Here is a 26,828-nt window from a genome sequence, read left to right on the forward strand (position 1 = left end):
GGGGTCAGCAGAGTTTTCGACTCATCGGGCTGAATCTAACAATAATTTGTCTCAGTGACATTTTTATTGAGTGTGACAGGGGGATTGTCTGAACGATCTGAACTCGTTTCTTGGTGTTACCTTATCGAATTCACGTCATTAACTACCCACTCAACCTCATCGTGTTCATCTCAATCAATGCCAGCCCAGTTCTCCAAACCAACGTGGCTGGAAGGACTTACCATCTCACTGATGCCCCTAGTGATCACTGGCATTAGTGCCATCTTTCAATCTGTTGAACTTTCTCAGTTTGGAGCGACTCTGCACAGTTGACCCCGCAAATGGCAGATAAGAGGAATTAACACAACGATTTTTCATCACTCTCTCTCTCCCTCCCCCCGTCTTTCTCTTTCTCTCTCTCCACTTATGTCATGTCCAAATACAATTAATAATTCTCTCTCACTCTGTCTCACTTTATTTTATTTAGCCAAACACTGCTTATCAACATTTGTCCCGTATGAAATACAATTTCGAGCAAAGAACGTTTTTTTATTCTCAGCTGTTAGCTTGACCATTATCTGAATTGTACCACTTTCCTTGTTATGATTGTTTCTCTTGACGTTTGTCTATGACTGTTTCTGTCTGTAACAGTTACACAGTCCCCCACTCAGTTTGTTGGACGGCTGATTTTTGACGCAGAGGGAGTCCAACAGAACATATTCAATTCCCCACACTGACAGAGGTTACCTTGAAGGGGACGCTGTCTCAACAATGGGCAATCTGGCATGGTCAATCCACTCTAAACTGCACACCTTTGTACTCTGAGAGGAAACTGGAAAATTGAGAGGGAACCCTCACAGATATGTGGGGAATGTTCAAACTCCACATGGAGGGTCACCTGGATTTGGAATTGAACCCAGCTCCTCGGTGATGTGAGGCATCAGTGCTAACCACATATCCATCATACACCACAGTTGGTTCTAGTAATTACTTGTAGCTGACTAAAGAAATCTAAATGACTTGTTCTGATAACTGAACCAGTTTTAGACCTTTACCATTGGCCATATTACCAACCTGGTTACATGTAAAATCTGTTGTGACCGGTAGAGGAGTGGGACTAGAAAAGAAAACAGTGACACCCTCTAACCTCAGTCAGAACTGGAGTAAGGAGAAATTCACAAAGTGGGAATTCATTCAAGTGGGAATTCCCTTTCCCAGAAGTGTGGGAGGACTGAATCATTACATTATTTTGAGGATGGCTTCATTACCTGGTGTGGCCTTCATGTAACTCCAGACCCACAGGGATGTGGTTGACTGTTAACTGCTCTTTAGGCAATTAGGGATGAGTAATGCATGCTTGCCTAGCCAGGGATGCCCTCATCCCGTGAATGTATTAAGAAAAAAGAACTCAATTCCTGCTGTCAATACCAAATATATTCGTCCCTCTTATCCGTGACCAGAACCTCAATTTGTCCAATCCTCCAGCATTCCTTACACGTACCAGCCTTACTCTTCAACCTAAGAGGGGCATACTGTCTCTGTACACCTGACATCACATTTTTCATAGTTTCTCACTTCGCAACTGACCCCTTTCTCTGCGAATATATATCCCAATCGACTTTGACATTTTCATTGAGTATGACAGAGGGATTGTCAGCATGAGGCTGAGCTAAATGGTGCTATCTTATCAAACTCACCTCATTAACTAGCCACCCCACCCCATGGAGTCCCCTTCATTTAATGCCAGGCCGATTCTCCCATTCATCATGGCTAGAGGTACTTACTATCGCCCAGACGCCCCCGATACTCCATGACCACTGGCAATGGTGCCATCTTAAAAGGGCCAGTGGGCACATGGTTGAGCTTTCTCAGGTTGGAGCTGTCCTGCACAGTTTATCCCGAACATCGCAGATAAGGGGAAATTATACCACAGTTTGTTGACCGGGGCCCGCAGATACTGGTGGACTGGCTGATACAGAGAAGGAACTTCTCTCCCCAAAAGAGGGGCCACACCACCAGACCCACCAGTCATGGTCTGAGCTCAGTGCAGTATCTGCGGTCTTAAGAAATGTCCAGCAGTACAGGACAAGCATCAATGACCTTCCCCACTCTGTCAGGAAAAGGTCACCATATTTTCTCTACTCCCTCACAGTCACTGTATATCTGTTATAGCACCTACCCCCGAACAAGGCCTATGCTCCACCACTCTCACTGCTGCATGCAGCCTGTTCCCTTTCTCTCTCTTTCCCCTCTACTATATCTCCTTCACCAATAGCACTATATGGATACAATAATCTTGACTGACTCACTCTGGAGACGTCACCATCTCACCCACCGCCCCCACCGCCCACCTACACCAGCACGAACAGGAGCGGCACCAACTCCCACACTCACTGAATCCTCCCCCGACTCCGATTCCAGGAGAAACAGCTCGGAATAGGATAGAAAGTGCGAAGCCGGGTTGTGGAGTGGTCGATATCCATCTGCCCCACCCCATGTATGTGTGTGTCTGTATTTTTCTTTGTGAGTGTCTGCGTGTGGTTGCAGGTCTGGCAGTCTCTGTGGTGCTTAAAATGACACAATCTCTCTCTTAGCTGGCCAACACACCCTACTGCAGTGATGGTGACAGAGGGTGATAACCTTCGAGGATTCAGTATGGGTGGGAGAGAGGGCAGCAGCTCACAGCACCATCCAAACTGACAGCACCATCAACAAACACACCTCCCCGCCCGCTACACCCCGCTCCCCACCACACACACACACACACACACACACACACAATGTTGTCAGATGGAGAGTTCCAAATATAGTTGGGCTTGTCAGAATGGAAATGCTCACCTCCGAGTGAACCATTTTGTCAGGAATTGACATGAATTGATTTCTGATTCTGTGACTTGCAATATTTAAAAATTACGTGGAAAAGTATTGAAAAGTCCTCAAAAAGGCCCGGTAGTGTTGATAATGACACAGGGACAATATCGCTTAGTATCGGACAAAACCGCTCTGTGTTTCCAAAGATATTACTTGAAAAATCAAACGAACGTGTAATTTGAGTGATTCACAACAAAGGATTTGCTATCTACTTCGAGACACAAACTGTCACACTGATGCAGTGGCGTGGGGAGGCCAGCAGAGGGTAGTATTGGATGAATCCAATCATAAAACTGAGTGGTTCACACTGCTGCCTCATGGCGACAGGCACCCAGGCGCGATCCACCCTGGGTGGACTTTTACGTTCTCCACGTGTTTGCGTGTGTTTCCACTGGGTGCTCTGGTTTCCACGCACAGTCCAACGATGTGGATGTTAGGTGAATTGGACATGCGAAATAGTTCATCGTGCCCAAGGATGTGTTGGTTAGGGGCATTAGTCAGGGGTAAACGTAGGATAACATTTGAACGGGTCTGGGTGGGTTACTCTTTGAAGGGTCAGTGAGGACCTGTTGGATCGAATGGTCTGCTGTCACATTGTAGCGATTCTATGAACTTTATGAACAACAGGGACAGACAGGAAGAGAGGAGGAGGGAGATTTCAATTCCAATTTCAATCTATTTACTTCAAAAACAACATTGCACAGAAATGCCGACAGAACTGCACATAAACTGAGATACTGACACTAACACACACAACTCATGCCTTCAGAGATATACACGTAGATATGGGCGTTTACACACAAACACACCAACATAACCCAACATACAGGCACACACTGTTTTTAGCAGAGATATATACTTTTTTTTTATTAATTAGTTATCAATGCTCAGTCCGAGAAGACAGGCGAATGGGATTCAGAAATAGTTTAGCTGTGATCAAGTGCCATGTCAGACTAGATGGGCTGAATGCCCTAATTCTGCTCCACCGTTCATTGCTTATATGATCTTGTGTTGCCTGGAATTGTCTTTCCACGAGATCAGTGGAGACTGAATTTGATAACTATTTGGTTTAAGAGAGTTAATGGGAATGTGGACAGGCTTGAGGGGCTGAGTGATCGATATCTGTTTCTAATTGTCGATTCCTTATACATCAGACGAGTGATGATTGGTTTGGGGAGAACATATGTTTAGCTTAAGGGCATTCCCATTTCTCACTCAGACAGGGATGTTGCTTTCTCTTTCGGGTTGTGGGATCTGTGGTGTTCTTAGGACCAAGCAGCAGTGAAGGCTGGTTACTGAAAGCACTCAAGGTGGAGTTCCATAGATCTTAAATGAACAAGAGAATCCATGCTTATTAGGAACAGACAGGAAGGGGATGTTTAGTTACAATAACATCAACAATGCACATTCTGAATGGTGCAGCAGGCGCGAGGGGCTGAATGGCCAGCTGTTGCTCCAAACCCCACGTGTTGTTCTCTCAAGCACTCAGTAATGTTACAGAGATAATGGAAGATCCCGTTCAGCCAGTCAGCATCGTTATAATGAGACAGGAGGAGACTATTCTGCCCTCTAAGGATATACACAGGTATATATTGAAGTCATTCAGCCCGCTAAGTACATTACACAGTGTAGGATGAGGCAATCCTACCTTTCTCGCCTGCTGCCCAGCAAAGGATAAACCCGGTCAACAATCAGGGAATAAACATTTGGGATTAATGTTTATTTTCAGGTTGTAAAGTTGTAACTTGGTGGTGTGCCTCAGGGATCAGTGTGAGATTATCAACTATTTACTATCTATACTAAGACTTGGATTAGGGCACTGATTGGCTTGGAGCTCAATTAGCTCATTCACCAAAATTGTCATTTAACTGGACATGGAGACTCTGCAAGGAGATACAGACAGGGGAAGTTATTGAGCAAAACTTCAGTACAAAACAGTATCAAGTGGGAAAGGAAAGTGAGTGTTGTGTTGAACAGATAAAATAACAGTAACCTACTTAAATGGAGAAACATCAATGAACTCATTAGTACAGAGGGATTTGTATGTCCCGATACATGAGCCACGTAAATCTCGTCAGCAAATTCAGCAAGGGATTAGGAAAGTGTATCAAATGATGCTGTTTCAAGCCAAGGCTCTCGGATATAATTATTGGAATTTGTTACTGCATCTGTACATGACAATGCTGAGGCTACATTGGATATATTGTGTGGAGTAATGAATCCCTAAGTTGAAAGAAAAATGCAATTGTTTTAGAAACTTTTCACAGATGTTTCACTTTACTCTTTGCTGGAATGAGAGCCTGATGGAGTCATAGTGTCATACAGTTCATCTGCACCAACCAGATATTCCATCTGATGTAGGACAATTTGTCAACATTAAACCCATAACTCTCGAAACCCTTCTTATTCATACATCTTTCCATTGTCTCTTAATTGTTGTAAGTATACCAGCCTCCACCACTTTTGCTGCCAGCTCATTCCATACATGCACTACCCTCTATGCAAAAAAGTTACCCCTGAAGTATCTTTTTAATCTTCCCCCTATCACCTTAAATCACTATTCTCTGGTTTGGTCTCCTCCGGCCTTGGAAAATAACTCTGGCTGTTTCCTGTATCCATGCCCCTCATGTCCTGTACAAAGTCAGAGCACGTCAGGTCTGAGAACGAGAGATATTTAAATTGAACCATATAAGACCATGACGAGAGTTTATTTGGGGTAGCTAATGGATGAGAGAATAACACTAAGGGTTCTGCTTTAGAAAACAACATATTCATTTTAACACAGGTACTATAACGACATGAATTTATCGCACAAAAATTCTACTGACACATATAAACACACCGTTAAGTTATAAAATGCAAATCATCCCAAAATGGAGAAGTTAACAGGGATGGAGTCATGCAATCAGGGGAATGTTCAACCAGACCTGATATAGTCCAGGTTGGTGTTCGGGTCATATTGTTGCATGTTTCAGATCAGAGAGGGAGAAAATGCAACGGCCATTGCTCCATCTCTACTTGTACTTCTCTACAGTAACAAATGAGTGCAGAAAACCAATCAGCCATCTTTACCACTCAAGGAGGGTTCCTGTCGACGATTCATTGGAACCTCTCCACTGCCTGCAGAAAAGGGGATTCAGCCGAATGCAATTGTTACAGCAAGAAACCCCAGTGCTAGCAGATTCTGTGAGGCAGAATAACTTCAGAGGCAGAATAACAATTGAAACATTTTAAAGTTTGCTTTTGTCATGAAATTAATTGATATTTGGACAAAGCTCTATCGAATTAATATGCTGCAGAGTTTCATTTTTTTCTATTTGCCTTCAGATGTGTGTGCGTGAATGTGTGCGTGTGTTTCCTTGTGTGCATGTTTCTGTGTCTCAGATTTATAGAAAAATAAATGTTGATGAACATATTGTCAATGTCCAAACTGTATATCATTTATGTATCAATCGTATTTCGAGTAACTTTGCTTTGGTTTTAGATTAGATATTGTTATAAATTTAAGAAACCTGTCTGACTGTCCTAACACTGAAACTGACCCAATCTGAGACGGAGATCATTACCATATCACACACTTAATTACACTGATAATTTGTCGTGACGTCTGGAGGAATGGGAATAGAAAAAGAAACAATGATTCCCTAACCTTGGTAGGAACAAGGATAAGGAGAAATTTTGAAAAGGCCATTTGAGTGGGAATTCTCTATCCCACAGGTTTGTGGTACCTGTGTATTTGCATTTATTCAATGGTGTGTTCGTTAAATATTTGACGGCAAAGTGACTCAAGGACAATGAACTGCAGATAGGAACGTGGGGCTGAGACCACAATCTGATAAGCCATATTCTTAGTGCCTAGGGACTAATTTCTGTTCCTCAGTTCCACTTTGCCCCATTCCATTCAGCCCTTCAATTTGCTATACAAGAGCAGTTGGAGACCATTTGCTCCAACTAACTGGTGCACAGAAACAGAGGAGACCATTCAGCCCCTGACTGCAATCAAGCATGATTTGGTGTGGATTGGAAAACGTTCTTGGGAAAAAGAGTGAGTGTTATTGTGAAACAGTACCCTCCTCTCTCTTTTCAGAAATTCCCCTGGCTCCATTCATTTGTCATGCTGTAGACCTAGATTCAAGGTGAATAATGCCCCATACATAACCCAGATAATGCTCACAAAATCCTCTGGTCTCTTTGACTACAACTTTCCTTCACACAATCACCAGGAAAATAACAACGATGAACCTTCCAATAATAGAATGTAAGGACATTAGAAGCAGGAGAACGTCATTTAGCCCATACAGTCTGCCTTTCCCTTCAATAAGATCATGGATGATCTGCTCTCGGCCCCAACTCCCGCAGTGCCTGCCGTGTCATGGCTTAAAATGCTTAGTCATTTTTTTTAGGTCTATAATGATGATTTTATTGTGGATATAGATGTACGCTTAAAATGACTGAACAGCACTATTCTGACCATTTGCAGATCACCTGACAGTCCAATGTTCAAGGTAGATGGAAAACAGTGCACTCCAAAATCTACCATGAAAAAAGTAAGTTTGAAAACTATATGTTATTAATGTTTTGCTTCATTCAGAGTACACAAAATAGACAGGAACTTACTTTCTAGGTTCTTTTCAGGAAACATCACACAGCAGCGCAGATAACACCACTCCAGGCAAGAGCATTTGCATTACTGTCTATCTGCTATTTGCATTCGAATTAGGGCTTCAGAATTGTGGTTCAAAATGTTGTATTAGGTGAGGACATCAAAGACACCTCATTGTAAGTTTGCTTGCATTTTGTTATTGAAGTTTCTAAATTCTGAATATGAATACATTCATGAACTTGATATCCCATAACTGTCTCTCATCGTTATCACCAGCAACAAAGGTTTTGAAGAACAAATTCACCATCTATTGTAGTCAGCCATCTGGAGTGTGACCAGTTTCACTCAAACGGCTGAATGCAGGCGGCAGTCCTGAATCCAGACTCTTCGGTCTTTCAAACAGCTGTCACACAATTATGGGGTGGAGACAAATGCTAATTTAAATAACTTCATTTATCTTTTATGATCAGTTGCAGGCATAGTAAGTGTGACAATCCAAACTGCGACGGAAATGAAACCTATAGTCCGTTAGAATTAACTGAAGAAATTAAAGTGTCAGTTTGATCCAAGTGCAATTTAGTTCCTGATTAATATTGTATTTGGAATAAATGTTATTGCTGGAAACCAGCAATTCCTGTGAAGTTATGTAGGTACTTCTTTCTGCATACATGCGAGAACAATGTCAAATACGCTATTCCAGGCCATAGTTAGCATATTACGGAAGTTGTTGGGCTCTGCCTCCCAAGTGTGTATTTTTCCTAGAAGTTAGATTGTGGTGTGTTTTTTTTTAAAAAAAAGACATTTGCAGTAATAATGTTGTGAATTGTGTTGGAGCCCTGCTGCTTGGACTGATAGCTGGATCCAGCGCTGCTGTGAATGATAGCATCATTAATGTTGGCATACTGCTGACTTGGCCTGATCAAGAATCTGTTGCTGTGTCACTATTCCAAGAATGAAATGGCCCAAATCTAAAGAGCTGATGGTTTAATTGGAACAATAGCAGAGTGGCAAACCTTTATGTCCCATCCATTAATGGTTGCAATTGCTGAGCCAATACACATTGATGAGGAAAAGTCAATCTTGTATGTAGAGCCAGTATCCAAAGCTCTTAAATGGAGAAATTGGAGAGTTAGTTGCCCTTCTATAATTGCCCTAAGCTCTGTACTTGAGACTTTTATCGACTGTGCAACACGTGTAAAGTATTGAAGAAATAGGTTTGTCACATCCTTCATTTCCTTGTTTCAGCCTGACTGCCAGTGGCTTGAAATCCTGACACTCCTACTCAAGTTTCTAAAAATGTTTTTATCCTGAACGTAAATGTTTGCTTAAATTGACTTATTGGCACTTGATGACCATTTGCAGCTCTGAAAACATCAACTGCTGAAAGTGCAAGGGAGCTGGTGATTCTGTCTCTCCAGAAACTAAGAAGGTCATTGCAAAATAAGCTGAAGACAATGTGTGACTGTCTACTAACAGCTAGCAGATCTGGCTGTATCCGTGGAGTGAAAGCAGAGTTAATATTTTCAGTTGAATGACTCATGTTCAGAAATTCTGATCTCTTTGAAGAAGGGTCACTTGACTGAAGGTGAACTCTGCTTTCTCTCCACAGATGCTGAAAATATGATCATTTTCTCCAGCAAGTTCTGGATTTCTTTCAGATTGTCACCTTCCACAGTTTGTTATTTTACATTAAGAATGGAAAATGGCTGGCATATAATCTTTGCTCTATCATTTTAGGTGGAAGCTTGCAGTGAATGCGGCAGACCTAATGCTGGGACTGAAACCTGGAGATTTTGGCGTATGCTAAGAATGGTATATTGCCAGCAGTGAGCTATGAAGAGATTCTTCATTGATGAAAGGTTTCTGCCTGATTTTCCTGCTCCTCAGATGCTGCCTGACCCGCTGTGCTTTTCCAGCTCCATTCTAATCTAAAATGAACACATTCTTGCCAGTGTTACGTAGGAGTTGACGGTGCAGCTTAGTTTCAAGTCTTGCTACTCCAGTAAGAGGGAGAACAGATCAACACATGTCTGAGCCCTACAATTCATACTGATCATTACTGAGGCTACAAAGGCGGGCATAATCAAGGAAATGAGGGCGGCAGGCCTGAGAGCTCATGGAGAGTTAAGATGTCAAAAAGAACTGATCTATGTCAACCTGGCTTACCGATGAGAAGGTGTCAGACTCCCCACCTGCCATTTTCCAAATCCTACCACCTCACCAGTTAAAAGTCAGTGAATAATTGAGCATGCATTAACACAAAGTCTTTCAATAATAATTTCTAGCCCTTCAATGTTCAAGCCTTCCGTTGTTCACTTCCAAGCAATGGACTGTGCAATGAGGCTAAACATACTGAAAACACATTGACTACGTAACTCTCTGCTTCCCAATACTATTACATCGGCCACCTCCCCTCACCCTAACTCTTCAAAAAGAACAGGACATGGTGTCCTGCAAACCTCTGTGAAAGTTGAAAAAGTCAACATATGTTGCAGTCATAACTTTTGCAAGTGCTCTTTTTTAACAGAATGTAATGAGAAAAGGAATTTCTGGAGAGCAGGAATTTCTGTAAGATTTCTGGAGGAACTTCCGCTTGACAACATCTCCCAGTGCTAGAGCAAACACCACCATTCCAGACCACAGCACCTCCCAATATTTGCATTACCCCTAGTGTTTAGAGTGATTCCTCTTCACTAAAAAATAAACATGCTGTATCAGCTCAATAAAGCCTTTTGATCTTTTGGGTTTATCCTCAAATGTTTGAAAGTCATTTATTGGTGTAAGTCCTTTGTTTAAGTTGTGCTTCACGATGATTGTGGCTGGGGACATTTTGACAGATCAGCTTGTCAGAAGGATGGGAATCATTTTTTTGCCAGACATGAGGTAGCAAGTTTGATTTGATCTGATTTTGATATGGTTTAATTATGCTTCATTTGAAATACAACAATGTGAAAAGCGAATGTTGAAGAACCATTGATTCGTTTGAAATGTTTTGTGCAATGCGACGAATGCCAGTTCAGACAACAATGGCTACATTAAAGAGGCTGCTCAACTGCCTCGCAAGGAATTTAATATTAGTGACAGAGTTGTCTTAAACAGTAGTACCACCACTCAAAACACTGAGATGGGAAATTGCTTGCTAATCAATATTGAGGTTCTGTTTATGGACATTGGAGTTATAGTGAAAATACTGAAGAATTGGGTTCCTCTCCTTCACTCCACCTCATCGCTGCACTTTGTTTCTCTTTTCTGCTCATCCTCACTCCCCTCCCCCCTTACACACTACCTCCAAAATCACCGCCATGGTCTCCAAAGTTTGGTGACATTTGATGAAATATGGCTATACATTTGACGAAATATAGCGACCGATTGGGACCAACTCCTGGTCTCCACGCCTTGGTCTATTGCCCATACAAGGTCGCCATTGAATGCTTTGCACTTTTTATAATTTAAGTTGGCCAGAGGCCATGTGTATCCACTGAGTCAGGCACTTTCCCTAGTAATAATTATTTGTTTGAAACGAGCTTATAAAGCGCTTTAATGGCGAACTCAACACAGGCAGCATCACACCCACATCATTTAAATGATGTCATCAATTAATAAATGCCTAAATACAGTTCATTACACGGCTCTGGGTCAGACACCTGTAATTATTTCTAGGTTTATTATGGTCAGATCTTTCAGTATGCTCTGAACAGAAGAAGGAGCAGGAAAGGAAAAGAAATAAACTAATCTTTTCAACAAAACAGCCAATACTGACTAATATGACATGAACCTTCAGTGAATTTGAAAAATGAGAAATTACGATATTTGGATTCTGACTCAAACATTGAGTTACAAATTGTGCTTGTAAGGATTAAATTAGCAATGGTATGTAAAGAGCTTGTGTTTCTTTTTCCAAGATAAGGAAGTGAAACTTAAATCCTTGCATTTGGGATGTTTTTCCCTCTGTCTCAGTGCAGACAAGTCTTTATCTGACCTCTTTACTCTCCACCCACCAGCTCCTGCCCTCACAGCTCAAAACTCTCGGTGTTGATAAGAAGTGCAAAATATTAATTTTGTGATCATGCACGTATTTAAAATGATTTAACTGGTACTTTCTGACCAGTTGCAGCTCTAAAAATGTTGGCACCTCACACTGTGAATTAGGTGGAAACCTAAGTTTGTCAGAAACTAACGGAAAACAAATTGGCAGGTAAATTTGGTCTAATGTCAGTTTAAATCTGCTATGTTCGGGATCCAATAATGTGAAAGGGAAGTGCTAGCAGTTGTTGTAAAATTTTATCAGGTTTGCCACAGAAAGGCACCCCATTGCAGCGTGTTGAACATTAACACTAATGAGAACAATCACAGAAAACAACTGCTTGACTGGTTCAGAAATGCTTACCTTATTTTGAGAGACCAATCTTGAATCAGCATAAAACATCCAAAGTTTTTCAATGGTCGTTTGAATTTTGCTTGCATTTCAGTATGAAGGTCTTCCATAGCCCAGAAATGGCTATAAACAATGGTGCCATACTAAAGAAATTGCTTTCTCTTCTTTTCACTCTGTACAGTCACTTCCACATCCCAACCCAACATTCCCTGATTGTGGTGTACTGTAGACATCCTATGGAAGTCAAAAGAACCCCATACCAACACGACCAAGATGGTTCATGATGAATCTTGAAAACAAATAAAATCCCAGCAACATTTTTAGATCTTAGGACAGCATTGTTAATACCCTCCAGGGGGATGGGTGTTGAAGGCAGCAATAACTAGTTACATAAGCAAGATTACGAGACTGGGATACAACGTATACTGCTTTGTCATTATCCCATCATTAACTTCACCATTACAAGACTAAAATCGGGAGCATTGGAATTTTCACTGCTCACCTGTTGATTGGTTTAATTGCAACAATAGTCTGGAAGCTCAATATAATAAAAGAGAGAGCAGTTTGTTTGACTGGCAAAAGAACTAACGTACCTAAATTCCATTTCCTTCACTATCACTCAGCTACGATGTTGGGCTACCTCGCTCTTAGATGCCACGGAATGAATTGCAGCAACTGATTAGACTTACACTGAAAGGAATTTTCCTGTCTATAATCTTTATTTCTAAACAGAACAACGATCAGCTAAAGGTCTGTTACACCGTTGTTGTGGTTCCGTTCGCCGAGCTGGGTGTTTTTGTTGCAAACGTTTCGTCCCCTTTCTATGCGATATCTTCAGTGCTTGGGAGCCTCCTGTGAAGTGTTTCTGTGCTGATTCCTCCAGCATTTATACTGGTTTGAATCTGCCACTTCCGGTAGTCAGTTGCTGTCCGCTGCAGTGGTTGGTATATAGGGTCTAGTTCGATGAGCCAGTTGATAGAATTTATGGATGAGTGCCATGCCTCTAGGAATTCCCTGGCTGTTCTCTGTTTGGCCTGCCCTATAATAGTGGTGTTGTCCCAATCGAATTCGTATTGTTTGTAATCTGAGTGTATGGCTCCTAGGGATAGCTGGTCGTGTCGTTTCATGGCTAGTTGGTGTTCATGGATGCGGGTTGCTAGCTGTCTTCCTGTTTGTCGAAGTAGTGTTTTGTGCAGTCCTTGCATGGGATTTTGTACACTACGTTGGTTTTGCTCCTGCTGGGTATCGGGTCCTTTGTCCTGGTGAGTTGTTGTCTGAGAATGGCTGCTGGTTTGTGTGCTGTTATGAGTCCTAGTGGTCGCAGCAGTCTGGCTGTCAGTTCAGAAATGCTCCTGATGTATGGGAGTGTGGCCAGTCCTTTGGGTTGTGGCATGTCCTCATTTCGTTGTCTTTCCCTAAGGCATCTGTTGATGAAATTGCGTGGGTATCTGTTTTTGGTGAATACCTTGTATAGGTATTCTTCTTCCTCTTTTTGTAGTTCAGGTGTGCTGCAGTGTGTTGTGGCCCTTTTGAATAATGTCCTGATACAACTTCGTTTGTGTGTGTTGGGGTGGTTGCTTTCATAGTTCAGGACTTGGTCTGTATGTGTGGCTTTTTCTGTATACCTTCGTGGTGAATTCTCCGTTCGGTGATCTGTTACACCTGAATCTGACTTTGCATGGATATCGCTGTTCTTTTATTACCACTATGGCAAAACAATTATTTTATTAAAATGGAAGTCATTGACGAACTTAAGAAAACTAGTCGACCAGGCTTGATATATTGAATCTCAAGTCAGTGATTTTTTTTTTTGTTACATTGCTTTGGACTTAATTCTGAACAGGTTTATTGATGTTAAATTACTTAATTTGTGCTCTTCGATGAATTACAGTTCTGGAAACATTGTCAGTGCAAACAGTGAGGAAAATGGGAATGCAGAATCTCCTGGATCACGTGAAGTAATTGCAAAGTAAGTTTAGTTGCATGCATGACTAAGTTAGTCATCATATTAGAATATGACAAACCATTAGGAAATAACTGTTGAGCTGGTAGTTTGTGCAATGTTACACAACGATTAATGGTAACAAGTCGGAGGCAATGATTTGATCAGCTCTCAAAGAGGAACTTGCTTATATTCACTCCCAAGTCCTTTTACTATGTGATACTGCAAAACCTCTCCTTACGAAAATTGTAGATTCCTTTTGAAGACCTCAGTTGAAGCTGCCTCCACCACTACAGTATGGAGCAGAACATTCCAGTTTCCGAACTATGCTTTTTTTAAAAAAAAGATTCCCTGTAACCGTTGTTTTATTTGGCTGATCATCTTAAATCAGTGTCCTTTTCTTCTCAAGCCTTTTTTAAATAGAATCCGTAGAGTATGGAAACACGCCACTTGGCCCAACAAGTCCATACCAACCCGCCAAAGAGTAACCAATCCAAATGTATTCTCCTACTCTATCCAAATCCGTCATGATTGTGAACACTTGCAAAATGACTTCTTCATCTTCTGTTCACAGTAAAGAGCAGCCAGAGCTTCTTCAAACCATTCACATATTTGTCCAGCTGCTCATCTCTGGTACCTTTTTTGTGTACCTTTTGTGCACCTTCTCAAATCCCTTCCTGAAGCGTCCTGCACAAATACTAGACATGAGGGAAAATCAGGACTGTTTATAACCATTTGTCATAATTTCCTTATTTTGCATGCGACTGCCCTTTTTATAATTTCAGAATCCTAATGGTATCTTAAAACTGCACTGCCAACTTCATAATTTGTGTGCATACATACAATATGTTTAAAAAGCATTAAATATTAGACTGGAATCATATAAAAAGCATTGATCGTTGTATCAAAAGATTTTAGCTTGTGTATAAAATGAACAAGGAACGATCCAGAATAATTCTGAGTTGGAAGAGGGCTGAATTCAATGGGGCAAGAGGGCATTTGAGCAAGGACATTTGAGCACAAATCTGGGCAATGTTCAGCTTTCGCTATACAGTACAGCTTAATATTTCCACAAACAGGAAATGGTGGCAAAACATTACTCTAATTCGCTGCATGATGTTGCAAAGTACATGGATTATTGCTAAACCCAGTGAGAACCGTGCTAAATACAGACAGTTCAGAGGGGAAATAAAGAGTAAGGGAGACTGGCAGCTAACTTTAAAAGGGAATCCAAAAGTCATGATTCGTCACAAACAGTGAAGGGGTAACAAAAACTGAGTGGGGCCAATTATCATAAATCCCCTGTTTAAACTTCGTAGGGGCAAGGGCCTGGCTGAAGTATTATGAAGAGGAAGTTGATGCCCAGTTCATGGTGAAAAATTAATGTAGATGAGACTTGGGTGAGATGAGGATTGACAGAATTTTAGAAAGTCTAAAATAAAACAAAATTGCAGATGTTGGAAATCTGAAACAAATATGTAATTGCTGGAGAATCTCAGCAGGTCTGGTAGCATCTGTGGCGGGAAAGTGGAGTTAATGTTTTTGAGTCCTGTGACCCATTGAGCTTCTCCAACAACTTATGTTTCAATTAGAAAGGCTGATTGTCATTGAGTGTTGACAACTGAGAACAACTGAATTGGAGACACCTGAGGATACAGAGAAAAGTAACATTGAAGCTGCAGTGGTAATATCCACAACAACCGAATCCTGTTCAAATGCAGGCATGGAATCAGGGACTGGAGAATCACAACATTTAAAATATTTTTGTTCAAAACTGTCTAGACAAATCCAGCAAACAGATTCATCTTAGTGTTAGGAAAGCTTCTAATGAACTGTAATCACAGCCTCATGCAACAAGACTTGGAGATCACATGGACTTACTTTAAATGCTGACTAAAAAATCGAGTGTGTAACCTGTTTAACTTAATCATCTGATGAAGGCTTATAATTTTGAATCTTCGGTTTTCTTGGGTATTTAAACCGGTTAAGAAACATAGAGAATAGGAAAAGGAGGAGGCCATTCAGCCCTTTGAGCCTGGTCTGTCACTCATCAGAATCATGGCTGATTGTCCAACTCAATAGCCTAATCATGCTCTGTCCCCATAACATTCGATCCCATTTTCCCCAAGTGCTGTATTAAGCTGCCTCTTTAATTGTAGTTGAATCTGCTTGCTGAAGTGTCTTCATTGGTTCTTGTGTTCAACTGAATCTGTGAAACAAACCTGGAGTCCAAATTCTGTCCACATTCTGAGGAGGTTGACAATTTAAGTTCACGAGAAAACAAAGTGACAGTCAAAAAGTAAGCTTGATCCAATGTATGACCATGTTATGCTTTATTTTCAATACAGCAATGTGAAAAACGGATTTCTGTAGAACTGTGGCCATATGTTAGATCATCAAAAATCTCTTCATGAAAATGTCAATGTTTCAGTTCTGTATGCTACTCGATTAGGCATACCACCGAAACAATGGTATGTACACCACTCCTGATCATATTCCATTAATGAAGAAATGGCTTCTCGATTGTTTGCACAGTTTCCCCCTGATCCCTTCGCACAAGAAATACTAAGCACTGAGTGGAGGACAAACAACAGTTGAGGGTGAAGGTGTTGAGTTTATCTCAAACTGCAATTTCTTCACTCTGTGGCAAATGTAAGCTGTTGAATAAGTGGTTTCACTCCTTGTGACTGCTATGTTTCTCTGTTGCTACCTGCTGCCACCACAGTTGGCAAGCTGCTTTGGCCCTCCGTGTCATTTCTTGTCAATGTCTTGAGGAATTTCAAAGAAGTAATCACCATCTTTTGCAGTTTTACATTTGGAGTATGACCCTGTTTCATTAAAAAGGTTGATCAGGGCTTGAAATGCAGCATTGCGAGACTTCTTTTTTTTAATGCCTGACAATAATTTATAGACCCAGACACCATTTTAATTTGCTTTTAGTTTTGTGGTTATTGATCAATTGCACTATAACAGTCAGAGCATTAAAAAAATGATAATCCCAATTGTACTGAAAAGAAAGCAGTGATGAAAAAGTAAGTTTGATTGTCATGTAGCTAAATTGGATTTTTAATTTCGAACCTAGCAACATTAGAGGAATTGCTGGAGAGTCAGAATGTCCTTTAAAATAATGTAGAGACTTTCTCATGAATACATGTCCCCAAAACCAGGTTGCAAACAACGCTCCAAACCATTACAAGCAGCCTACAAGGTTTGTCCTTAAATTTATCCAAAAATATTTAATGGATTATGATCAATATTTATGATTTTCTCAGATACATTACTGGTAAATGTTGTAACACTACACCCAAACTCAAGGTCTCTTCTCAACCGTCGAATATTTCTGTTGACGAATGTTTAGCTCCATGAGAAACATTTAATAAGTATTTTTATCTTCTCGTGGTTCTCTTGTAAGATTACAGCACTGACACTTTTATCACTTGCATCAACAACTGCCTTGATTAGCTTTGGGTTATTAGGTGTTGCTAATATTGGGGCTGTGGTTAACACATCTTTCAGGCTGTCAAATGCCTTCTGATATTCTTCCATCTATTGAAACTTCCTGCATTTCTACAATAATTAAGTGAGTGGAGCAGCTACACTGCTAAGATTATGTACAATTTCTGATAAAACCCCCTCGTAGTAATACCATGTACAGAACAACCTCCGTTATTCGAACATCAATTATCCAAATTTCAGATGATCTGATCAAGATCTCAAGGTCCTGAACGGCTTCCTTTGTTTGAAATCAGATCAGTTATCCGAACAATTAGTTATCTGAACAATCAGTTGTCCCCACCCGTCTCAGTTGGATAATCAAGGATGTTTTGTTTTCGTACTGCGCTTTTGATCGATGGGGCCATCTGCCCATGTTCAATGACATGGTCTAGGAGAGTGATTTGTGTTTTCTTGAATTCTCTGTCGGCCAGGTTTATCACTAAGCCTGCCTCCCAAAGTGGAATGAATAATTTTGAGAAATCTTGCAAATCTTCCTTCCATTTGTGACTAAACATCATGTCATCACTGTGTACAATGCAATTGGTATCAAAGAAATTACTTCATTGGTTAGTCTTTGAAATGTAGCTGGCACATTCTTCATACCTATGACATGACTGTAAATTGTTACAATGCACGTTGGTGTCACAAAAACCGAAATTGTCTTCACCTTTTTGAATAAAAGTAACTGCCAGTATTCTTTGAGTAAGTTGTACTGAGAAAGAGAATTGATGGGCCATCTTTTCAATATAGTCTTCCAAACTTGATTTAGGACATGTGTCAGATTTAATAACTGCATGAATGTTGCGTAGGTCCACACATAATAGTTGGATACTATCTGGCTTTGGTATCATTGATGTAGGTGAGCTCTGTTCACTACAACTGATTTTGATAATATTGTCTTTCAGCATGTGTTCAGTTTCTTTCCGAACCTGTACCAACCTTCAAAGGTTAAGTTTATAGGATGTTGTTTGATTGGAACAGCATTTCCTCAATCAATATTTAGTGGAGTGAGATTAGTAATTCCCAGGTTATTCCCACATATCTCCCCATGTGATTATACTATCTCTTTCAAGTCATTTTGATTTTCATCTGAAAGGTAACTTAGCAGTTATCCCAGTTTTCCAGAACTTCCTCATTGTTCAATTTTATTGGAGGAATGTCAAATTCACAATCATCTGAAATTGTGTGTAAGAAGTAAAGCCAAAGCCACTCCGCCCTTTAAAGGGAACCTTATTATTTTGATTTAAAGTGAGGAGATTATACCGGTTATCCCAGCCAATATTTATCGCTCAATCCCGATGATAAGATAATCCCGTCATCATCTCCTTCCTGGTTTTCCCATGGTGCATAATTTACATATCATGTTTCTGACATGTAACTAAATAATCCAAAGTACTTCGGTTGTTGTAAAGAACATCTCTGATTGAAAATTGGCTTTGTCAGAACCTGCATGCAGTATTTCTCAACTGTTCATTCTTCACTCTCTTCACTGCTGTAAGAAAACACACCTTTCAACTTCCACCAAAGGCAAATGAGACAAAGCTCAGTGCTGTAATATTTCAATTTATACAAACATAAGGATCAAACTAAAATACCATTCAATGCAAATATGAAACGAATTGAACCATTTTTCAAGGATTAAAACAAATTACATGTTTCACCAAAGGAGTGTATTGAAATATTTCAATAGTTCTCATTGTGTCAAGCACCAGCAAAAAGTTGAGTCTGTCCCAATCTATTTTGTTTTGCCTAAAGAATAGGCAGAGGAAAAGGACAGTGCACTGCAGGCTCCTTCAATTTGAGAATGAGGAAAGGAGTACATTGTGGATCAGTGATTAACAGCAGGAAAATTATTCTCCTGATTAGAATAGATGTGTAGTGGAATATATTAAAATGATCGAATGAGAGAAGCTAACGTGGGATATTGTCAGATGAATGTTTCATAAGCTTGTGAATATCGTGTCAGTCAGCATCTTATTGAATGGTGGAACAGACTCGAAAGGCCAAGTGAACTATTCTTGTTCATTGTTCATACCTAGAAACAATTTTGCTAGTTACTCGAGCGGAATATTAAACACACACTTTAAACTGTTACATGAGCACATGCTGATATTTCCATCTAAGATTCCCTGGGTTTGATAGCATGTAGTTGGCAGTGGCCCCAGGGGTTCTGCACTTGTTTAAGAGATCTGTAAATAGATGTTAAGGATACTCTAAGATTGCATTAAGATGTTATATAAATACACAACTTTTCTACTTGCCTTCCTGATAGGGTAGAGAGGGTTTTGCTCTCTATCAAACCTGTGCATCATTTGACTTCAATCTGCTTTTATTTGTTGCATTATTGTATGCAGTTTATTCTCTTAAGGTAATAGCCTGGGCGTTGCCCAATATTTAAGAGATTTTTACTCACATTGGTGAGCTTCTGTTTCCCATGAGGTCGATTCATTGCAGTCAGTCATGGAAAATTTAGCAGATCAAATATAATGTTGTTAATTGTTATTACATCTTTTTAGTAGGGATAACTACTTGTTGTTCTATGACCCTCAGGATTCAAACGCCATTTCAGTGGAGCCACTGCTGATTTAACTAATGCGATATACTTGCAGATGCACAGTTACTGAAACCTTTATTATCTGGGACAATGATGAAATAGAAATTGACTGCAACGGCAACTTATCAGGAAAACTAGGGAACAGTGAGAGACTGGGTCCGAAGCTCAGAATACGGAGGCACTGCAAACCCAAACACCCATTGGCACAGCTTCTCAAGATGAATTATGATGTGCTTCTTCATTATTCGGTTCTGATCTCTGCGGTTTGTCGAAAAAAAATGTCTGCTAGAAGGCAACTACAAAGCTCTCTTGCCGTAATGTGACACAGAATCAAGTGAGGTTTGGAGTATCATTTTTTGGGGCTTCTTGCATCCTTTCAAGTGGCAGCTGAATTTGGTGATCAGGTATCAGTTAGTATCGAATTGGATGAAATCTTGTTTGTGTTCATTTATTTACATTTCCCTATCTCTGAGGTTTTCCCCATTTCTTTAGTAAAGTGTCAATGGGTGTGAGATCTTTTTTGTCCTGTCCATAGGATAACCGTGCTCCTGGAACTATGCAACTTCATATTGATATCTGCCTTTAAAAACAATTGGAATCTATTGTCACATGTGGTGTCGGAACTGACTGGGGCTCTTCATAGAATGACCAACTCTTCAACTGCTGCAAACCAATGTGGGCTAGATTTTCAAACTATCATTATCACAAGACTTTTTATGCCACATTGACTATTCAGAATAACTTTTTTTTCTGCTCTTGCAGAATTTCACTCTGTTACTTTATATAATTATATGATATGTGTATGTTCATGTGGTTTGTCTCTGTTTATTTCTGTTCCTCAATGGTTTTGAAATTCTTGCTGTATTAGATCAAAAGCAAATTAATGCCATTCTTCTGTCTCCACAAGGACATTGTTGCTGGTTTTCCTCTGAGACCAGTGCAGAACTTTACCAGTTCATTACAGGTGTGATACTTTATAGTTAAGTTTCACGTCTGCCACCTGGTACAACATGAAAATTTTAGGATTGATGAAAGTAATCTTTTTTTTAAATTTAAGTCTTTAGTATTGTACATATCAGGATACTCTCAAGAATACCAATGAAAAGGGGGAAAGCATTCAGTTTGTCTGGGTATTGAGTGCTGATTAGTAAAGGCATGGAGAATGGACCAGGTTAACTGCCAACGTTTGCTGTGGCTTGTTTTGATTCGGCTAATTTGGTGACGGGCATTCCCTGATTCATTTATCAGGGCAATGCCTTCACCGCTCAGGCAATCTGACAATTGAAAATTTCACAACGTTTAGCTGTCAACTGACCGTCACCTTTCGTTGGTATCATCTCGATCAATCACTGTGCATTTTCCAATACAACAGAATTCCTTTCTTATGCAGTGCAAAATAGTGTTGTTCCTTTGTCTCAAACTTTATATCAAAATTCTTGCAGCTATCCTGCTGAATGCAACACAAAAAAATAGAAAAAGAAAGTCCAATTTTCCAGCAATACCAGTTTCTTTATTTACAAACAACCGTTTGCATATGGGAACACTTTGCTCATGGACTATCCAACATACAACTGATATGATTAAAATGGAATCTAGTTTTAGAATTTGAAATGGTTTAACTCCCTGACTAGCCCACTTTGTTTATGCAAATCGTCTTTGAATATTGTATCAGTATGGCTGTTGAAAGTTGATTATTTCTGTTAACTGCTATTGCTGAAATGAATTGCTGAAACTGTGGCGTATACACTCTATTTCATTTAAAAAAACAAAGGTACTTTGTGAAATCAGGAGATGTGCACAGAGCAAAATAAAATCCCATTTAATGCTTGCCTGGACAAGACTGGTAAACTTAAATTTGTGCTTGTCCAGAAAGGACTGAGATTTTAACTGGCTCATTATTATAAAATGTATTGAATATAAACTTTTGTCCATATCTAAACACTTCAAGGCCTTGATCCACGCGCTCTCTTGTACCGTTTATATACACATCCTGTTCTTTAGTTCCCTGATTGCTTTATATCTTTTTGTCCATGAGTGTGGTCAAGATCACTTTAAATGGCTGTCCTCTATTGATAAACTTCGTCTGGTACTCATTATTTCTTTGAAAGCTTGCCTAAAGGCCTGTTTCATGTTTCTACTCATTAGTCCTAATTATTCTGAAACATGTCAACAACCTTCTCCTGTTTAACATCCGGGGCATCCTTTTCCAGTTAAAGCAATTCATAAATGTAAGTATTTAATGTCCACCTTGGCAGATTTAATTGATTCTAATTGGGATGTGTCAATCAAACCTTTAGCAAAACTGAATCATCAAACAGCTGCAAACTGTGCACACGTCCAACACAAAACATTGCTGCTCCCCATTAACGTTTCAAATGCTCCGCTCTATTCCAAATAGCTGCCCACCCGTTCCCATTCATAGAAATTTGTTTCTGATGGATATAAGTGGTTGCTTCTGTACTTCTGCCATTTTTGATGAACTCATCTCAAGTTACACTTTGGAATTTGACAGTCAAAACAAGATTGTTCATGTTGAGCTTTATCAATTTTGACCGGTTTGATAGCTCTTCATGTTCTTGAATATTGGAATGGCACTGGATTCTATCAGCCCTCAAGGGACAGGCTGAAAGGTCAATAGATGGATAATAGGGGGGAAGATGACAAGGGAAGTAAGGAGTCTCAGTAGCTCTCATATTTCCACCTCCGTAGTATTTTATTGATCCCAAATTAGGGAAAGGATGCCCATTCAGGTGGTCAATGTAGAGTCTATTCCCGCCAATGCTGGCAGTTTGTCAGCAGCAGATGGGTCCTCCATTGTTTGGGAGACATCCTCCTGCATCCTGGAGACACGCCTGCAGGATGGCCCTCCTAAAGAAGTACCTCTTGTCTCACAATAGGTTCTCCCATCTGCACATTGGAATAGTCACCTGTCCATGGTGGCGATAATTTGGGCACTGGAAATCAAAGTGAGTGAGTGAAAGAAGCCGTGAGACCGAGAGTGTACACAACATTCCCAAGGACCAGGTTGGCAGATGCTACTGAGGCCATTAATAAGTCATTAAGATCCCCCAGTTGGTGCATGGACAGTGGGTTACTCCTACTCGTAGTAAGAGTATTGTGATTACTGTTCTTACAGTGTTATCAACCAAATAGTGTATTGAGGCCATGAGATAAAATCATTTACATTCAGTGCTGTACGCTTGAGATTTTTTGGGGGAAAACTTGATAATTCCTCTGGATGTTCCTCATACACTGTTTCATACAATGGTGATTTTCTACATAGGATTACAGAGGCAATACAGAACAGGAACACACCATTTGGCACAATCAGTACATGCCAGTGCTTATGTTACACTTAAGCTGTTTTACATCCTTCCTCATCTAAATCGCCCATTGTAATTCTCAATTCCCATCCCTTCCAAGTGTTCTCCTAGTTTCCTTGAAATACACTAAACTATTGATTTCAACTATTCCGTCTGGTCACATAGAACATAGAAAAGTACAGCACAGAACAGGCCCTTTGGCCCACGATGTTTTGTCGAGATTTAATCCTGATGCAAAATATAGTAACAACCTACACACCCCTCAACTCACTTCTATCTATGTGCATGTCCAACGGTCACTTCAGTGTCCCCAATGAGTCTGCTTCCACCACCACCACTGGTTACGCATTCCATGCATTTACAACTCTCCGTGTAAAAAGCCTACCTTTGACGTCTCCTGTATACCTTCCTCCTAATATCTTCAAACTATGACTTCTCGTACCAGTCAATCCTGCCCTGGAGAAAGGTCTTTGGCTATTGATTCTATCTATTGCTCTCATTATTTTTTAAACCTCGATCAGGTCTCCTGTCTTCCTCCTTCTCTCCAGGGAGAAAAGTCCCAGCTTCTTCAGCCTTCCTTCATAAGGCAAGCACTCTAGCCCAGGAAGCATTCTGGTGAACCTTTTTTTTCACCCTCTCCAAACCCTCTGTATCTTTCCTATAGTAGGACGACCAGAACTGGACACAATATTCCAAGTGTGGCCTTACCAGGGACTTGTAGAACAGCAAGCAAACCTTACAGCTCTAAAACTCTACCACCCTGTTGATGAAAGCCAAACATCATATGCTTTCTTAACAACCCTATCCACTTGGGTGGCAACTTTGTGGGATCTATGTACTTGCACACCCTGACCCTCTGTTTCTCCACACTGCCAAGAATCCTATATTTAAACCTATATTCAGAATTTGAGTTCGACCTACCAAAATGCATCACTTCGCAAAAATGCAGGTTGAACTCCATCTGCCATTTTCTCAGCCCAGCTCTGCATTCTAGCTCTGTCACGCTGCAGCCTGCAGTAGCCCTCTACACTGTCGACGACAACTTCAAACTTGGTGTCATCTCCAAATTTACCAACCTACCCCTCAACCTCCTCATCCAAGTCATATGTAAAAACTACAAAGAGCAGAGGCCTAAGTACAGAGCCCTGCGGGACACCACTCAACGCTGTCCTCCAGGCAGAATGTTTTCCATCTACAACCACGCTCTGCCTTCTGTTAGCCAGCCAATTCTGAATCCAGACAGCCAAATCTACCTATTTCCCATACATCCTGACGTTATAAATGAACCCACTGTTGGGAACCCTATCAAATGCCTTGCTGAAATCCATTTACACCACATCCACTACTCGACGGTCGTCGACCAGTCTTGATAGCTCCTTAAAAAACTCAATAAGATTCGTGAGGCATGCCCTGCCCCTCACAAAGCCATGCTGACTGCCTTTAATCACACTATGCTTTCCCAAATAGTCACAAATCCTATCCTTCAGTATTCTTTCCAAAACTTTGCTGACCACAGACGTAAGACTGACTGGTCTGTAATTGCCAGCAATTTCCGTATTACCCTTCTTGAAAAGAGGAATAACATTCGCCTCCTTCCAATCCTCTGTTACGAATCCCGTGGAGAGTGAGGAGGCAAATATCATCGCCAGCGGCTTAGCAACCTCATTTCTTGCTTCCCGAAGCAGCCTAGGATAAATCTGGTCTGGCCCTGGGGACTTAACAATCTTAAAGTTTTCCAAAATTTCTGGCTAATCAACTTCATCAATCTTGATCTGGTCAAGACTGTATCCCAGCTCCTCTAAGTTTTCAATTATAACAAGTTCCCTTTCCTTGGTGAAAACCGAAGCAAGAAACTCATTTAGAGCTTCCCCTATCTACTCAGCCTCCATGCAAGTTCCCTCCACCACCTCCGATTGGTCTTACCTTCTCCCTGATCATTTTCTTATTTCTCACGTATGAGTAAAACGCCTTTGGATTCTCCCTAATCCTTCTTGCCAAGCCTTTTTCGTGCCACTTCCTGGATCTCCTCAGTCCATTTCTGAGCTCCTTTCTAGCAAGCCTGTAATCCCCTAAAGCTGTGCTAGATCCTTGCTTCCTCCACCTTACATAATCTGCCTTCTTCCTTTTCACGAGAAGCTCCTCTTTTCTCGTCATCCAAGATTCCTAAATCTTACCTGCCTAAAAGGAACAAATTTGTGCATCACTCACATCAACTGTTCTTTAAATAGTCACCACATGTCTGCTGTGCCATTTCTGTGCAACAATTGCTCCCAGTGTATAATTCCCAACTCATGTCTGATAGTGTCATAATTTCCTCTTCCCCAATTAAATATCTTCCCTCAGTAATTGCTCCTTTCACTTTCAAAGTCTATGCTAAATGTGAGGCAGTTTGGATCACTGTCACCAAAGTGCTCTTCCATCACAAGATCTGACGCCTGTTCTGGCTCGTTGACGAGCACCAAATCCAAAATTACCTCTCCCCTCGTTGGTCTGTCAACATACTGAGTAAGGAAACCCTCTTGAACATACCTGACAAAATTGACTCCATCCAAACCATCTACACTTAGGAGGTTCCAATCTACACTTAGGATATTGGGAAAGTTGAATTCCCCCATAACAACAACGCTGCTACTTTTGCATTTTTCCGGAATCTGCCTGCCTATACGATCTTTAATCTTTCTACTGCTGTTAGGTGGTCTGTAGAAAACCCCTAATGCGGTGGCTGTTCCCTTGATGTTCCTAACTTCAACTCATACTTACTCAGTAGACAAACCTTCCTCAACAACCTTCTTTTCTGTAGCTGTGATGCACTGTCTGATTCGCAATGCTACATCCCCTCCTCTTTTTTCCACCATCCTTGTTCTTTTTAAATGTTCTAAACCCTGGAACATCAAGCAACCATTACTGCCCCAGTGAAACCCGCGTCTCTGTTATGGCCACAGCATCGGACCCCCAAGTAATGATCCATGCTCTAAGTTCGTCACTCTTAATTCAGACTCTACTTGCATTTAAGCACACACGCTTTAACTTATCCCTTTGTTTTATCAACCTTCCTTTTAGATTCAATCAATCCTGTCATGATCACGTCGGCAACTGATCCCTTCTCAGACATGTGCCTTTGATTCCCATCTCCCCCCCCTCCCAAATTAGTTTCAACCCTTGCAAACCTCCCACCCAGTACATTTGTGCCCCTCCAGTTCAGGTGCAACCCGTCCTTCATGTACAGATCCCACCTTCCCTAGAATGTAATCCAATGGCCTAGGTGCCTGAAGCCCACCCACCTGCACCAGCCTCGCAGACACATTTTAAGCTGCATTCCCTGACCCTTCCTCATCTCACTATGTTGTGGCATCGGTATCAAACCTGAAATCACGACTCTATTGGTCCTGCTCTTCAGTTTCCAACCTAACGTTCTGTAGTCACTTTTCAGATCCTCAATCCTTTTACTGTGTATATAATTGGTGCCAATATGTAGCACGATTTCTGTCTGATTTCCCCCACCCCGTTCAGAATCTTGTAATCCCGATCGGCGACGTCCCGGACCCTGGCACCAGGGAGGCAACATACCTTCCAGGAGTCCCGTTCCTGACCACAAAATCTCCTGTCAATCCATCTAACTATTGATTCCCCTACGACAAGCGCTTTTCTATTGAGCCACAGTGCCAGGCTCAGTGACAGAGACATGA

This window comes from Hemiscyllium ocellatum, chromosome 9 (assembly GCF_020745735.1).
Source record: "Hemiscyllium ocellatum isolate sHemOce1 chromosome 9, sHemOce1.pat.X.cur, whole genome shotgun sequence".
Lineage (NCBI taxonomy): Eukaryota > Metazoa > Chordata > Chondrichthyes > Orectolobiformes > Hemiscylliidae > Hemiscyllium > Hemiscyllium ocellatum.